This window comes from Cherax quadricarinatus, chromosome 66 (genome assembly GCF_038502225.1).
Source record: "Cherax quadricarinatus isolate ZL_2023a chromosome 66, ASM3850222v1, whole genome shotgun sequence".
In the NCBI taxonomy this organism is placed as follows: Eukaryota; Metazoa; Arthropoda; class Malacostraca; order Decapoda; family Parastacidae; genus Cherax; species Cherax quadricarinatus.
In genome coordinates this window covers 23823835-23839338 of record NC_091357.1, presented here as the reverse complement: position 1 = coordinate 23839338, position 15504 = coordinate 23823835, and the positions used below count along the sequence as shown (strand labels likewise).

The 15504-nt window shown below is 42.4% G+C and overlaps 1 long non-coding RNA gene across 1 annotated transcript in view; it reads right to left on the bottom strand.

The window, feature by feature from the left end:
• The window catches only part of LOC128703459 (uncharacterized), a 43431-nt gene that overhangs the window by 26240 nt on the left and 1687 nt on the right, over positions 1-15504 (bottom strand). The window contains exons 2-4 of the long non-coding RNA XR_011393872.1: positions 13882-14009; positions 2615-2735; positions 76-263 (exon numbers count right to left, since the gene is read on the bottom strand). This is a non-coding gene — a long non-coding RNA (uncharacterized lncRNA). The remainder of the gene's footprint in view (positions 1-75; positions 264-2614; positions 2736-13881; positions 14010-15504) is intronic.

The following is a 15504-nucleotide window of genomic DNA, read 5'->3' as shown; positions in this document are numbered from 1 at the left end:
CACCACCTTCCCACCTAATATAATTACTATCTGCTTCAATAACCAAACTTCAGTGAACTTGTAACCTGGAAATACCTTACAGGTGGGCCCCGCCCACCTTTGACGACGTCACCAGTTGCTGCATCTCCACATACCTGGAGTAACCCTCTCCAGGTATAACACTAAATGTTACTAGTGTGGTTGTTTCCACTCCTCAGACTGGTCAATGTTGCTGTGTTGATCACTGTTGCAGCAGACACAGCCTGGCACAGCAATTACCACACCTGGAACATTATAATCATCAACAATACACATATATATACACAAATAAACATTATGAGATAAGAGATAAGATTTCGTTCGGATTTTTAACTCCAGAGGATTAGCCACCCAGGATAACCCAAGAAAGTCGGTGTATCATCAAGGACTGTCTAACTTATTTCCATTGGGGTCCTCAATCTTGTCCCCCAGAATGCGACCCACACCAGTCGACTAACACCCAGGTACCTATTTGCTGCTAGGTGAACAAGACAACAGGTATAAGGAAACATGTCGAAATGTTTCCACCCGCCGGGAATCGAACCTGGGCCCTCCGTGTGTGAAGCGGGAGCTTTAACATTATGAAATACATGTATTAGTCATTATGAAATATTAGTCACAGAGACTAATTTTGCTTGCTGCACTCAACTGACTCAGTTTCGGCTGAAAACTAAAATGTACATTAATAATAATCAGATTAAATAATACCAATTACAATAATACATGTAATATTATTTTAAAGGAATACAGGTTGTAGAGAATGATCCTGGTAGTACAGTCTACTTCAGGAGTACAGTCTATTTCAGGAGTACAGTCTACTTCAGTAGTAGTCTATTTCAGTAGTACAGTATTTCAGTGGTACAGTTTACTTCAGGAGTACAGTCTATTTCAGGAGTACAGTTCATTTTTTTTCTACAGTACATTCCATGGAAAGTCCCTTGTTATGGACAGCTTCCTAGTTCTGACCCAGATTGACCTGCTGCTGCTTGCTAGTTATGACCCAGTGTGACCTGTTGCTTGCTAGATGTCACCCAGTATGACCTGCTGCCTTTTTCCAGCTGTGACCCAGTGAACTGCTGTTTATGAGTTGTGACCTCATGCTACTGCTTACTAGTTGTGGCCCAGAGTGACCTGATGCTACTGCTTACTAGTTGTGACCCAGAGTGACCTGCTGCTGCTTACTAGTTGTGACCCAGAGTGACCTGCTGCTGCTGCTTACTAGTTGTGACCCAGTGTGACCTGCTGCTGCTTACTAGTGACCCAGAGTGACCTGCTGCTGCTTACTAGTGACCCAGTGTGACCTGCTGCTGCTTTACTCTTGTCTAGCACTTTTCTCAGAAGCAAGTTTATTCAGTTACAGGTACACATAGCTACATACATTATCATACATAGCAGCATTTTCCAACCATACAATAGAGCAAAAAAGTAATGTGAAGGACCTGAAAGTGATAATGTCAGAGGATCTCAACTTCAAAGACCACAACAATGTATCTACCGCATCTGCTAAGAAAGTGATAGGATGGATAATGAGAACCTTCAAAACTAGGGACACCAAACCCATGACGATTCTCTTTAAACCGCTTGTTCTCTCTACCCTGGAGTACTGCTGTACACCAACTGTCCCCTTCAAGGCTGGCAACATTGCTGACCTGGAGAGTGTACAAAGAACTTTCATGGCACACATAAGTGCGATAAGTCACCTAAACTACTGGGAAAGGTTGAAGGTCCTTGGTCTGTATTCCCTCGAACGCAGGCGAGAGAGATACATGATAATATACACTCGGAAGGTCCTGGAAGGATTGGTACCAAACCTGCACATGAAAATCACTCCATATGAAAGCAAAAGACTTGGCAGGAGATGCAACATTCCTCCAATGAAAAGCAGGGGTGCCACGAGTACACAGAGACAACACAATAAGTGTCTGGGGCCCAAGACTGTTCAATTGCCTCCTAGCATACTTAAGGGGGATTACCAACAGACCCCTGGCTGTCTTCAAGAAGGCACTGGACAGGCACCTAAAGTCAGTACCTGACCAACCGGGTTATGGTTCGTACGTCAGCTTGCGTGCAGCCAGCAGTAACAGCCTGGTTGATCAGACCCTGATCCACCATGAGGTTTGGTCTCGGACCGGGCTGTGGGGGTGTTGACCCCCGAAACCCTCTCCAGGTAAACTCAAGGTAAGGTCACTCAGACTTACAGTCAGTCTTGTAGCCAAGGTCAGTCAGACGCATGAATTTAATAACTGAACATCAAGAGACTGATCCCATGAGCTTCACAAATGAACATCAAAAAACTAACCCCAAGCACTTCGTGGGTGAATGACTGCTCCTCGAAGGGCTTGGAGGCATCAGACTGCAAGATGTCGTACATGTGAGGCAGCAGCAGAGACCCCGAGGAAATCCGTGGCTTCCCTGGGCAGCTGTGTGGGCATATTGTCTATGCTGCACACCAGTACCCCAGGGCCCTTGATGCTGTAACAAGGTTCCACAATATTAATCACAATGTGTGATTTACATGTTATAGAATATTGTAAGTACAAAGAAAGCCACTAACTCTGCCTGTCGTTTTTTTCTCTCACTATCTTTACTTGTGTACCTGTTAGTGTCTTTATTCCGGTCGGCATCGTAGACACAGAAGAGTGTGTCAATGGTGGTACACTTTGTCATGGACTCTAGATCCTCCAGGATCTGCTGAGACATCACAGATGGCCAGCATCCTGTGGCAGTAATGGTGAACCTCTTTGTAATAAGCAACATCTTCATTATCATAATAATAATAATATGTGGTTTTTTGTATGTAATTATCTATTTAGAGACTACAGTATGTCTATCAGTGGACACCATGGGGAATGAGTCTCACTTTTACTTTGTGGATTATTATTATTATTATTATTATTATTATTATATTCAAAATAGGCACAAAGTCCATACGTGAGGAACTGAGAAATACAAATAGGTGAGTATAGGCAGACAGAGAGGAAGAAAAAGGCTGTGGGACCAGATAGGTGAGCCCAAGATTGCTGAGTAGATGTGCAGACTAGCTAGCAGGACCTCTAACTCGCATCTATCAGCAGTGCCTTGCAGTGTAAATGGAAAGAGGCAAATGTATTTCCCTGTTCACAAAAAGAAGAGCAGAATGGAAATCAACGACCACAGACTTGTGTCAGTTTTGTCAATCACTGACAAGATTCCCGAGACAATAACCTCACAACAAATGAGAATGAGTTTTTCCACTACCATTCACTTCTTTGTGACCGTCAATATGGCTTTAGAAAAGGTCACTCTTCTGCTGATCTGTTGTTAAACTTCTCTACTAAGTGGCACCAGTCACTAGGTGAATCCACAGTCAGCAGTGTAGTAGCACTGGACATTGCTACATTTCCACTGAGTATGGCACCAGGGACTCTTCGCAAAACTGCAAGCACTAGGAGTTACCTGGAGAGAGTTCCGGGGGTCAACGCCCCCGCGGCCCGGTCTGTGACCAGGCCTCCTGATGGATCAGAGCCTGATCAACCAGGCTGTTACTGCTGGCTGCACGCAAACCAATGTACGAGCCACAGCCCGGCTGATCAGGAACCGACTTTAGGTGCTTGTCCAGTGCCAGCTTGAAGACTGCCAGGGATCTGTTGGTAATCCCCCTTATGAGATTAGTCACAAGGGAGCATTCACCAAATTCAACTTCAATAACAAAAACAAAATGGGACCAAGTAAACCAAGTCCTAACCGATATAACCTGGGAAGATATACTAAGCAACACAGACCCCCAACTTATGCCTAGAACAGATTAACTTGGTGGCACTCGATGTATGCACAAGACTTATTCCTCTAAGAAAAAGGAGGAGTAGATGTAAAATAGAAAGAGACAGGCGCTCTCTTTACAGGCGACGGAAAAGAATAACAGAGCGGCTAAAAGAGGTCAATCTATCTGAAATGCGTAGGGAGACACTGGTCAGAGAAATAGCAAACATCGAACTTAAGCTAAAGGAATCTTATAGGAGTCAGGAATCGCGGGAAGAACTAAAAGCCATAAATGAAATCGAAAGAAACCCAAAGTATTTCTTCTCCTATGCCAAATCAAAGTCGAGAACAACGTCCAGTATTGGGCCCTTACTTAAACAAGATGGGTCCTACACAGATGACAGCAAGGAAATGAGTGAGCTACTCAAGTCCCAATATGACTCAGTTTTTAGCAAGCCACTAACCAGACTGAGAGTCGAAGATCAAAATGAATTTTTTATGAGAGAGCCACAGAATTTGGTTAACACAAGCCTATCTGATGTTATCCTGATGCCAAATGACTTCGAACAGGCGATAAATGACATGCCCATGCACTCTGCCCCAGGGCCAGACTCATGGAACTCCGTGTTCATCAAGAATTGCAAGAAGCCCCTATCACGAGCCTTTACCATCCTATGGAGAGGGAGCATGGACACGGGGGTCGACCCACAGTTACTAAAAACAACAGACATAGCCCCACTCCATAAAGGGGGCAGTAAAGCAACAGCAAAGAACTACAGACCGATAGCACTAACATCCCATATCTTAAAAATCTTTGAAAGAGTCCTAAGAAGCAAGATCACCACCCATCTAGAAACCCATCAGTTACACAACCCAGGACAACATGGGTTTAGAACAGGTCACTCCTGTCTGTCTCAACTATTGGATCACTACGACAAGGTCCTAGATGCACTAGAAGACAAAAAGAATGCAGATGTAATATATACAGACTTTGCAAAAGCCTTCGACAAGTGTGACCATGGCGTAATAGCGCACAAAATGCGTGCTAAAGGAATAACAGGAAAAGTCGGTCGATGGATCTATAATTTCCTCACTAACAGAACACAAAGAGTAGTAGTCAACAGAGTAAAGTCCGAGGCAGGCACGGTGAAAAGCTCTGTTCCACAAGGCACAGTACTCGCTCCCATCTTGTTCCTCATCCTCATATCTGACATAGACAAGGATGTCAGCCACAGCACCGTGTCTTCCTTTGCAGATGACACCCGAATCTGCATGACAGTGTCTTCCACTGCAGACACTGCAAGGCTCCAGGCAGACATCAACCAAATCTTTCAGTGGGCTGCAGAAAACAATATGAAGTTCAACGATGAGAAATTTCAATTACTCAGATATGGTAAACACGAGGAAATTAAATCTTCATCAGAGTACAAAACAAATTCTGGCCACAAAATAGTGCGAAACACCAACGTCAAAGACCTGGGAGTGATCATGTCGGAGGATCTCACCTTCAAGGACCATAACATTGTATCAATCGCATCTGCTAGAAAAATGACAGGATGGATAATGAGAACCTTCAAAACGAGGGATGCCAAGCCCATGATGACACTCTTCAGGTCATTTGTTCTATCTAGGCTGGAATATTGCTGCACACTAACAGCACCTTTCAAGGCAGGTGAAATTGCTGACCTAGAAAATGTACAGAGAACCTTCACGGCGCGCATAACGGAGATAAAACACCTCAATTACTGGGAGCGCTTTAGGTTCCTGAACCTGTAATCCCTGGAACGCAGGCGGGAGAGATACATGATTATATACACCTGGAAAATCCTAGAGGGACTAGTACCGAACTTGCACACGAAAATCACTCACTACGAAAGCAAAAGACTTGGCAGACGATGCAACGTCCCCCCAATGAAAAGCAGGGGTGTCACTAGCACGTTAAGAGACCATACAATAAGTGTCAGGGGCCCGAGACTGTTCAACTGCCTCCCAGCATACATAAGGGGGATTACCAACAGACCCCTGGCAGTCTTCAAGCTGGCACTGGACAAGCACCTAAAGTCGGTTCCTGATCAGCCGGGCTGTGGCTCGTACGTTGATTTGCGTGCAGCCAGCAGTAACAGCCTGGTTGATCAGGCTCTGATCCACCAGGAGGCCTGGTCACAGACTGGGCTGCGGGGGCGTTGACCCCCGGAACTCTCTCCAGGTAAACTCCAGGTATGTATGCTGGGATGCAGTTGAACAGTCTCGGGCCCCTGACACTTATTGTATGGTCTCTTAACGTGCTAGTGACACCCCTGCTTTTCATTGGGGGGATGTTGCATTGTCTGCCAAGTCTTTTGCTTTCGTAGTGAGTGATTTTCGTGTGCAAGTTCGGTACTAGTCCCTCTAGGATTTTCCAGGTGTATATAATCATGTATCTCTCCCGCCTGTGTTCCAGGGAATACAGGTTCAGGAACCTCAAGCGCTCCCAGTAACTGAGGTGTTTTATCTCCGTTATGTGCGCCGTGAAGGTTCTCTGTACATTTTCTAGGTCAGCAATTTCACCTGCCTTGAAAGGTGCTGTTAGTGTGCAGCAATATTCCAGCCTAGATAGAACAAGTGACCTGAAGAGTGTCATCATGGGCTTGGCATCCCTCGTTTTGAAGGTTCTCATTATCCATCCTGTCATTTTTCTAGCAGATGCGATCGATACAATGTTATGGTCCTTGAAGGTGAGATCCTCCGACATGATCACTCCCAGGTCTTTGACGTTTTTGTTTCGCTCTATTTTGTGGCCAGAATTTTTGTACTCTGATGAAGATTTAATTTCCTCGTGTTTACCATATCTGAGTAATTGAAATTTCTCATCGTTGAACTTCATATTGTTTTCTGCAGCCCACTGAAAGATTTGGTTGATGTCCACCTGGAGCCTTGCAGTGTCTGCAATGGAAGACACTGTCATGCAGATTCGGGTGTCATCTGCAAAGGAAGACACGGTGCTGTGGCTGACATCCTTGTCTATGTCAGATATGAGGATGAGGAACAAGATGGGATCGAGTACTGTGCCTTGTGGAACAGAGCTTTTCACCGTGCCTGCCTCGGACTTTACTCTGTTGACTACTACTACTCTGTGTTCTGTTAGTGAGGAAATTATAGATCCATCGACCGACTTTTCCTGTTATTCCTTTAGCACGCATTTTGTGCGCTATTACGCCATGGTCACACTTGTCGAAGGCTTTTGCAAAGTCTGTATATATTACATCTGCATTCTTTTTGTCTTCTAGTGCATCTAGGACCTTGTCGTAGTGATCCAATAGTTGAGACAGACAGGAGCGACCTGTTCTAAACCCATGTTGCCCTGGGTTGTGTAACTGATGGGTTTCTAGACGGGTGATCTTGCTTCTTAGGACTCTTTCAAATTATTATAATAAAAAAGAAGGGACTCTTTCAAAGTTTTTATGATATGGGATGTTAGTGCTATCGGTCTGTAGTTCTTTGCTGTTGCTTTACTGCCCCCTTTATGGAGTGGGGCTATGTCTGTTGTTTTTAGTAACTGTGGGACGACCCCCGTGTCCATGCTCCCTCTCCATAGGATGGTAAAGGCTCGTGATAGGGGCTTCTTGTAGTTCTTGATGAGCACGGAGTTCCATGAGTCTGGCCCTGGGGCAGAGTGCATGGGCATGTCATTTATCGCCTGTTCGAAGTCATTTGGCGTCAGGATAACATCAGATAGGCTTGTGTTAACCAAATTCTGTGGCTCTCTCATAAAAAATTCATTTTGATCTTCGACTCTCAGTCTGGTTAGTGGCTTGCTAAAAACTGAGTCATATTGGGACTTGAGTAGCTCACTCATTTCCTTGCTGTCATCTGTGTAGGACCCATCTTGTTTAAGTAAGGGCCCAATACTGGACGTTGTTCTCGACTTTGATTTGGCATAGGAGAAGAAATACTTTGGGTTTCTTTCGATTTCATTTATGGCTTTTAGTTCTTCCCGCGATTCCTGACTCCTATAAGTTTCCTTTAGCTTAAGTTCGATGTTTGCTATTTCTCTGACCAGTGTCTCCCTACGCATTTCAGATAGATTGACCTCTTTTAGCTGCTCTGTTATTCTTTTCCGTCGCCTGTAAAGAGAGCGCCTGTCTCTTTCTATTTTACATCTACTCCTCCTTTTTCTTAGAGGAATAAGTCTTGTGTATACATCGAGTGCCACCAAGTTAATCTGTTCTAGGCATAAGTTGGGGTCTGTGTTGCTTAGTATATCTTCCCAGCTTATATCGGTTAGGACTTGTTTTACTTGGTCCCACTTTATGTTTTTGTTATTGAAGTTGAATTTGGTGAATGCTCCCTCGTGACTAATCTCATTTTGTCGGTCTGGGGCTCTGCGCATACATGTCTGAACCTCAATTATGTTGTGATCTGAGTATATTGTTTTTGATATGGTGACATTTCTTATCAGATCATCATTGTTAGTGAAGATGAGGTCTAGTGTATTCTCCATTCTAGTAGGCTCTATTATTTGCTGGTTTAAACTGAATTTTGTGCAGAGATTTAAAAGCTCGTGTGAGTGTGAGTTTTCATCAGAGCTGCCTCCTGGTGTTATTACTGCAACAATATTATTTGCTATATTCCTCCATTTTAGGTGCCTTAAGCTAGATCTACACTATGCTTTCTCAGTAATTACCTTCAAGGTATATCTCTAAGTGTAGTTCTGAGTGGAACAGAGTCAACAAGACACACTACTAGTGCCAGTGTACCACAGGGAAGTGTGCATGTGCTACTGTCATGGAATGTTTATTTCAATGACCTTCAGCTCATCCTAGAATCCCATGCATATGGAGATGACTGTACTCTAGCATTCACTTATCCAAGAGAGGAAATGCTAGCTGCTCTATGTTACATCAATCACCAGCTTACAGCTATATTAGCCTAGGAAAAATGATGGCAGGTTGCATTTGCTTCTAAGAAAACACAGAAGATGGTCTCTAGGGACCATGATAGTAATGCTGGAGCAGCAGTAAGAATGAATGGGAGAGTGTTGGTACCCTGGGATGAGGTTGATATCCTTGGGGTAAAATTTGACTCTAAACAGTAGAGGCTGCAAGTAAGTTTATTCAGGTATACACAAATACAGTTACATAGAATTATCATACATAGCAGCATATGTGTACAGAACCTAGGTTAACCCAAAAAAGTCAGACAGAGTGACTTATTTCCTTTGTATGAGACAATACTGCTTACACCTTGAGTGTGCTCCACTTTCTTGGATTGCCTGCCCCATGTCTCATCTGTGATTTCTTGACACAATAGAGAACAGAGCAAGACGACTTATCTCTTGTCTGAACCCAGCCTGGACAGATCCGTCATTTTAGCAGAGCCTTCAACACTGGGGGGATGTGGGTTGCCTTACTGTTGTAGAAAAGGCCAATAGTGTCAAAGTACCTCCACTCCAAGGACAGCAAGAAGTGAGCTTCTACACCGCAAGATGGGCAGCAAGCAGCAACTACACTCTGACTGTACCCTGTTCCAGAACATCACTTCATCTGAGATCATTTATTCCTAAGACGATTCTAAAATGGAACATGTTTGTACAACATAACTGAAATAAAGTCAGTTGACCAAATGAAATTGCTGGCCCACAGATGCCTCCAATTTCATTCTGTAAGTATGATACAGGTACACATAAGTACAATTACCATACATATTTGTAAAATACCCACCAGCATAGCCCAAAAAAGTCAAAATCCATTGTGGTCATAAAATAAAAAGGTTTTCAAATAAGTTGAAGTTAAGTAGCAGCTCTTGTAAATAAAGATAGGAACTTTTAACTCAACCCTGTAAATATCCTTGTGTAAATATAAAGAAATTTACACTGGTAGGGAGCCAGAGTGTGTATATAGGCTGCAGGAGGAACTTGGCATCAGGGTTGGTTAAAAGTTTGGGCGAGTTCACTGCCCCGTATATACCACTGATGATCAACATGGCATATGGCACCACCTGAAACAACCAGTCAAATGAATGAAAACAGATACAAAAGTTCTATGCACAGTGAGAAGATACAAAAGTTATTTTTTATTTTATTATCACACCGGCCGATTCCCACCAAGGCAGGGTGGCCCGAAAAAGAAAAACTTTCACCATCATTCACTCCATCACTGTCTTGCCAGAAGGGTGCTTTACACTACAGTTTTTAAACTGCAACATTAACACCCCTCCTTCAGAGTGCAGGCACTGTACTTCCCATCTCCAGGACTCAAGTCCGGCTTGCCGGTTTCCCTGAATCCCTTCATAAATGTTACTTTGCTCACACTCCAACAGCACGTCAAGTATTAAAAACCATTTGTCTCCATTCACTCCTATCAAACACGCTCACGCATGCCTGCTGGAAGTCCAAGCCCCTCGCACACAAAACCTCCTTTACCCCCTCCCTCCAACCCTTCCTTGGCCGACCCCTACCCCGCCTTCCTTCCACTACAGACTGATACACTCTTGAAGTCATTCTGTTTCGCTCCATTCTCTCTACATGTCCGAACCACCTCAACAACCCTTCCTCAGCCCTCTGGACAACAGTTTTGGTAATCCCGCACCTCCTCCTAACTTCCAAACTACGAATTCTCTGCATTATATTCACACCACACATTGCCCTCAGACATGACATCTCCACTGCCTCCAGCCTTCTCCTCGCTGCAACATTCATCACCCACGCTTCACACCCATATAAGAGCGTTGGTAAAACTATACTCTCATACATTCCCCTCTTTGCCTCCAAGGACAAAGTTCTTTGTCTCCACAGACTCCTAAGTGCACCACTCACTCTTTTTCCCTCATCAATTCTATGATTCACCTCATCTTTCATAGACCCATCCGCTGACACGTCCACTCCCAAATATCTGAATACGTTCACCTCCTCCATACTCTCTCCCTCCAATCTGATATTCAATCTTTCATCACCTAATCTTTTTGTTATCCTCATAACCTTACTCTTTCCTGTATTCACCTTTAATTTTCTTCTTTTGCACACCCTACCAAATTCATCCACCAATCTCTGCAACTTCTCTTCAGAATCTCCCAAGAGCACAGTGTCATCAGCAAAGAGCAGCTGTGACAACTCCCACTTTGTGTGTGATTCTTTATCTTTTAACTCCACGCCTCTTGCCAAGACCCTCGCATTTACTTCTCTTACAACCCCATCTATAAATATATTAAACAACCACGGTGACATCACACATCCTTGTCTAAGGCCTACTTTTACTGGGAAAAATTTTCCCTCTTTCCTACATACTCTAACTTGAGCCTCACTATCCTCGTAAAAACTCTTCACTGCTTTCAGTAACCTACCTCCTACACCATACACTTGCAACATCTGCCACATTGCCCCCCTATCCACCCTGTCATACGCCTTTTCCAAATCCATAAATGCCACAAAGACCTCTTTAGCCTTATCTAAATACTGTTCACTTATATGTTTCACTGTAAACACCTGGTCCACACACCCCCTACCTTTCCTAAAGCCTCCTTGTTCATCTGCTATCCTATTCTCCGTCTTACTCTTAATTCTTTCAATTATAACTCTACCATACACTTTACCAGGTACACTCAACAGACTTATCCCCCTATAATTTTTGCACTCTCTTTTATCCCCTTTGCCTTTATACAAAGGAACTATGCATGCTCTCTGCCAATCCCTAGGTACCTTACCCTCTTCCATACATTTATTAAATAATTGCACCAACCACTCCAAAACTATATCCCCACCTGCTTTTAACATTTCTATCTTTATCCCATCAATCCCGGCTGCCTTACCCCCTTTCATTTTACCTACTGCCTCACGAACTTCCCCCACACTCACAACTGGCTCTTCCTCACTCCTACAAGATGTTATTCCTCCTTGCCCTATACACGAAATCACAGCTTCCCTATCTTCATCAACATTTAACAATTCCTCAAAATATTCCTTCCATCTTCCCAATACCTCTAACTCTCCATTTAATAACTCTCCTCTCCTATTTTTAACTGACAAATCCATTTGTTCTCTAGGCTTTCTTAACTTGTTAATCTCACTCCAAAACTTTTTCTTATTTTCAACAAAATTTGTTGATAACATCTCACCCACTCTCTCATTTGCTCTCTTTTTACATTGCTTCACCACTCTCTTAACTTCTCTCTTTTTCTCCATATACTCTTCCCTCCTTGCATCACTTCTACTTTGTAAAAACTTCTCATATGCTAACTTTTTCTCCCTTACTACTCTCTTTACATCATCATTCCACCAATCGCTCCTCTTCCCTCCTGCACCCACTTTCCTGTAACCACAAACTTCTGCTGAACACTCTAACACTACATTTTTAAACCTACCCCATACCTCTTCGACCCCATTGCCTATGCTCTCATTAGCCCATCTATCCTCCAATAGCTGTTTATATCTTACCCTAACTGCCTCCTCTTTTAGTTTATAAACCTTCACCTCTCTCTTCCCTGATGCTTCTATTCTCCTTGTATCCCATCTACCTTTTACTCTCAGTGTAGCTACAACTAGAAAGTGATCTGATATATCTGTGGCCCCTCTATAAACATGTACATCCTGCAGTCTACTCAACAGTCTTTTATCTACCAATACATAATCCAACAAACTACTGTCATTTCGCCCTACATCATATCGTGTATACTTATTTATCCTCTTTTTCTTAAAATATGTATTACCTATAACTAAACCCCTTTCTATACAAAGTTCAATCAAAGGGCTCCCATTATCATTTACACCTGGCACCCCAAACTTACCTACCACACCCTCTCTAAAAGTTTCTCCTACTTTAGCATTCAAGTCCCCTACCACAATTACTCTCTCACTTGGTTCAAAGGCTCCTATACATTCACTTAACATCACCCAAAATCTCTCTCTCTCCTCTGCATTCCTCTCTTCTCCAGGTGCATACACGCTTATTATGACCCACTTCTCGCATCCAACCTTTACTTTAATCCACATAATTCTTGAATTTACACATTCATATTCTCTTTTCTCCTTCCATAACTGATCATTTAACATTACTGCTACCCCTTCCTTTGCTCTAACTCTCTCAGATACTCCAGATTTAATCCCATTTATTTCCCCCCACTGAAACTCTCCTACCCCCTTCAGCTTTGTTTCGCTTAGGGCCAGGACATCCAACTTCTTTTCATTCATAACATCAGCAATCATCTGTTTCTTGTCATCCGCACTACATCCACGCACATTTAAGCAACCCAGTTTTATAAAGTTTTTCTTCTTCTCTTTTTTAGTAATTGTATACAGGAGAAGGGGTTACTAGCCCATTGCTCCCGGCATTTTAGTCGCCTCATACGACACGCATGGCTTACGGAGGAAAGATTCTTTTCCACTTCCCCATGGACAATAGAAGAAATAAAAAAGAACAAGAGCTATTTAGAAAAAGGAGAAAAACCTAGATGTATGTATGTATATATATATATGCATGTGCGTGTCTGTGAAGTGTGACCAAAGTGTAAGTAGGAGTAGCAAGATATCCCTGTTATCTTAGCGTGTTTATGAGACAGAAAAAGAAACCAGCAATCCTACCATCATGCAAAACAGTTACAGGTTTTTGTTTCACAGTCATCTGGCAGGACGGTAGTACTTCCCTGGGTGGTTGCTGTCTACCAACCTACTACTATAGTTATATATACAGTAAAGATATATACAAGTTCTAGTATATACTTTGAAAATATATACAAACTCTACATACAGTGAAAATACTATATACAATTTCTACATACAGTCAAAATATATGCAATCTCTACATACAGTGAAAAGTTGTATGATTCAGGGTTGGCCTGCCATACTTTTGCCATTGTTCAGTAAGAAAATTATCTTGCAATCAAGAAAACTGTTCTTATGACCAAGAAAATGACCTTATGATAAGAAATTAATTTGGTGAGCAGGACAATGACCTTGTATGCAGGACAATGACCTTGTGACCAGGACAATAACCTTGTGAGCAGGACAATAACCATGTGAGCAGAATAACAACCCTGTAAGCAGGACAATAACCATGTGAGCAGGATAATGACCTCATAAGCAGGACAATAACCATGTGAGCAAGAAAATGACCTTGTGAGCAAAACATGCTGACCTTGTGAGCAAAACATGCTGACCTTGTGAGCAAAGACAGAGATGCATCTTTCAGGATGTTCTTCATATTCAACAGCATCGTACTGTCCACTGTCTTTACGAACCAAGCGATTGCAGCGGTTCACCTCACAACAGTAAATCTTGTTGGTCGCTGCTCACAGAAAGAAAATAACTAAGTCACACAGGGGAAATAAACATGGCATGGTTTGTGACCAGTTAGTGGTGGAGGTTTAAGCCTTCACCCAGTAATCCAACTGGGGACAAAATTACCGTATTTCACAGCTTATGACTTGTTTATTTCAATGGTTCAGCATCGGATATAACTGGGAGAGCTACAGCCCACCCCACACCCCAAACTTATAGCTCCCGTAACTGACCTTCAGTTTATAAGAAGCAGTGGTTTTTGGGAGACATTTTATGAAAAAAAAATGCATCTAATAAGCTGCAAAACACAATAACCTAAGTTGCAGAAAATGCTCTGCATAACAAGGGATTTTCTATATACATACATAGTAGTATGTTACTGATGTTAGCTATGGTCTGTATACCTTGTACAGTTAGTCCTTGACTTACAAACACATTAAGAATCTTGTATATTATATCATTACAGGTGGCCCTTCATATTCGCGAGAGTTAGGGATCAAGAACCTCGGGAATCTTGAAAATTCGCAAATGTTTTGTGCACAAATATGATGTAGGGAAATATATCTATGTATCATGTCCAAATTAATAATAATAATAATAATGCTGTACTGTAGCAGTCGCAAATGTTTTGATGCGCAAATATATTGCAGGGAATATTAATAATAGCATTTACTTAGCCTAACAATATTACTTCCTTAACCTATTGAACCATGAACAATCATAAAACACATGAAAACTTCATAAAATATTGTATATACATGTTATGATTGGGCAGCTGGGCATTCACAAATATTCGAAGCTCGAGAAAGTGGAACTCACAAAAGGGGAGGGCTAGCTGTATTGTGTATAATATCATTATTATACACAATACAGAAAGCCCAACGTGTTCTTAAGTTGAAGACTTCCTCTATTATGATTATTATAGACAATACACGAGATTCTCGACGTGTTTGTAAGTCAAGGATTTACTGTACATGTACTTGCAGATTACTATTGTATTATTATTAATCATGTTAAACAGTTCTTACAACCAAAACACTCAACCAATCTTTATTTTCAAGCACCAACATGATCAAAAGATTAGAATTACAGCAACAGTAGAAACATCACTGCTAAAGGCACAGGAAGGTGCTCTTGACTTACAATGGGGTTATGTTCCAAAGAACCCATCGCAAGTTGAAAATATTGTAGTAGAATATAAATATGATATGCTAAATAAATAACAAATTAATAACTACTCTCACTGAATCAGTAAATAAACAAATAATTACTAACTAAATACAGCCTCTCCTCACTTAGCGATGTACTCGTTTATCAACGCTACCTAGGATAACCCAGGGTAGGAAGGGTTAGCCTCCCAGGATAACCCAGGGTAGGGAGGGATAGCCACCCAGGGTAGGGAGGGTTAGCCACCCAGGATAACCCAGGGTAGGGAGGGTTAGCCACCCAGGATAACCCAGAGTAGGGAGGGTTAGTCACCCAGAATAACCCAGGGTAGCGAG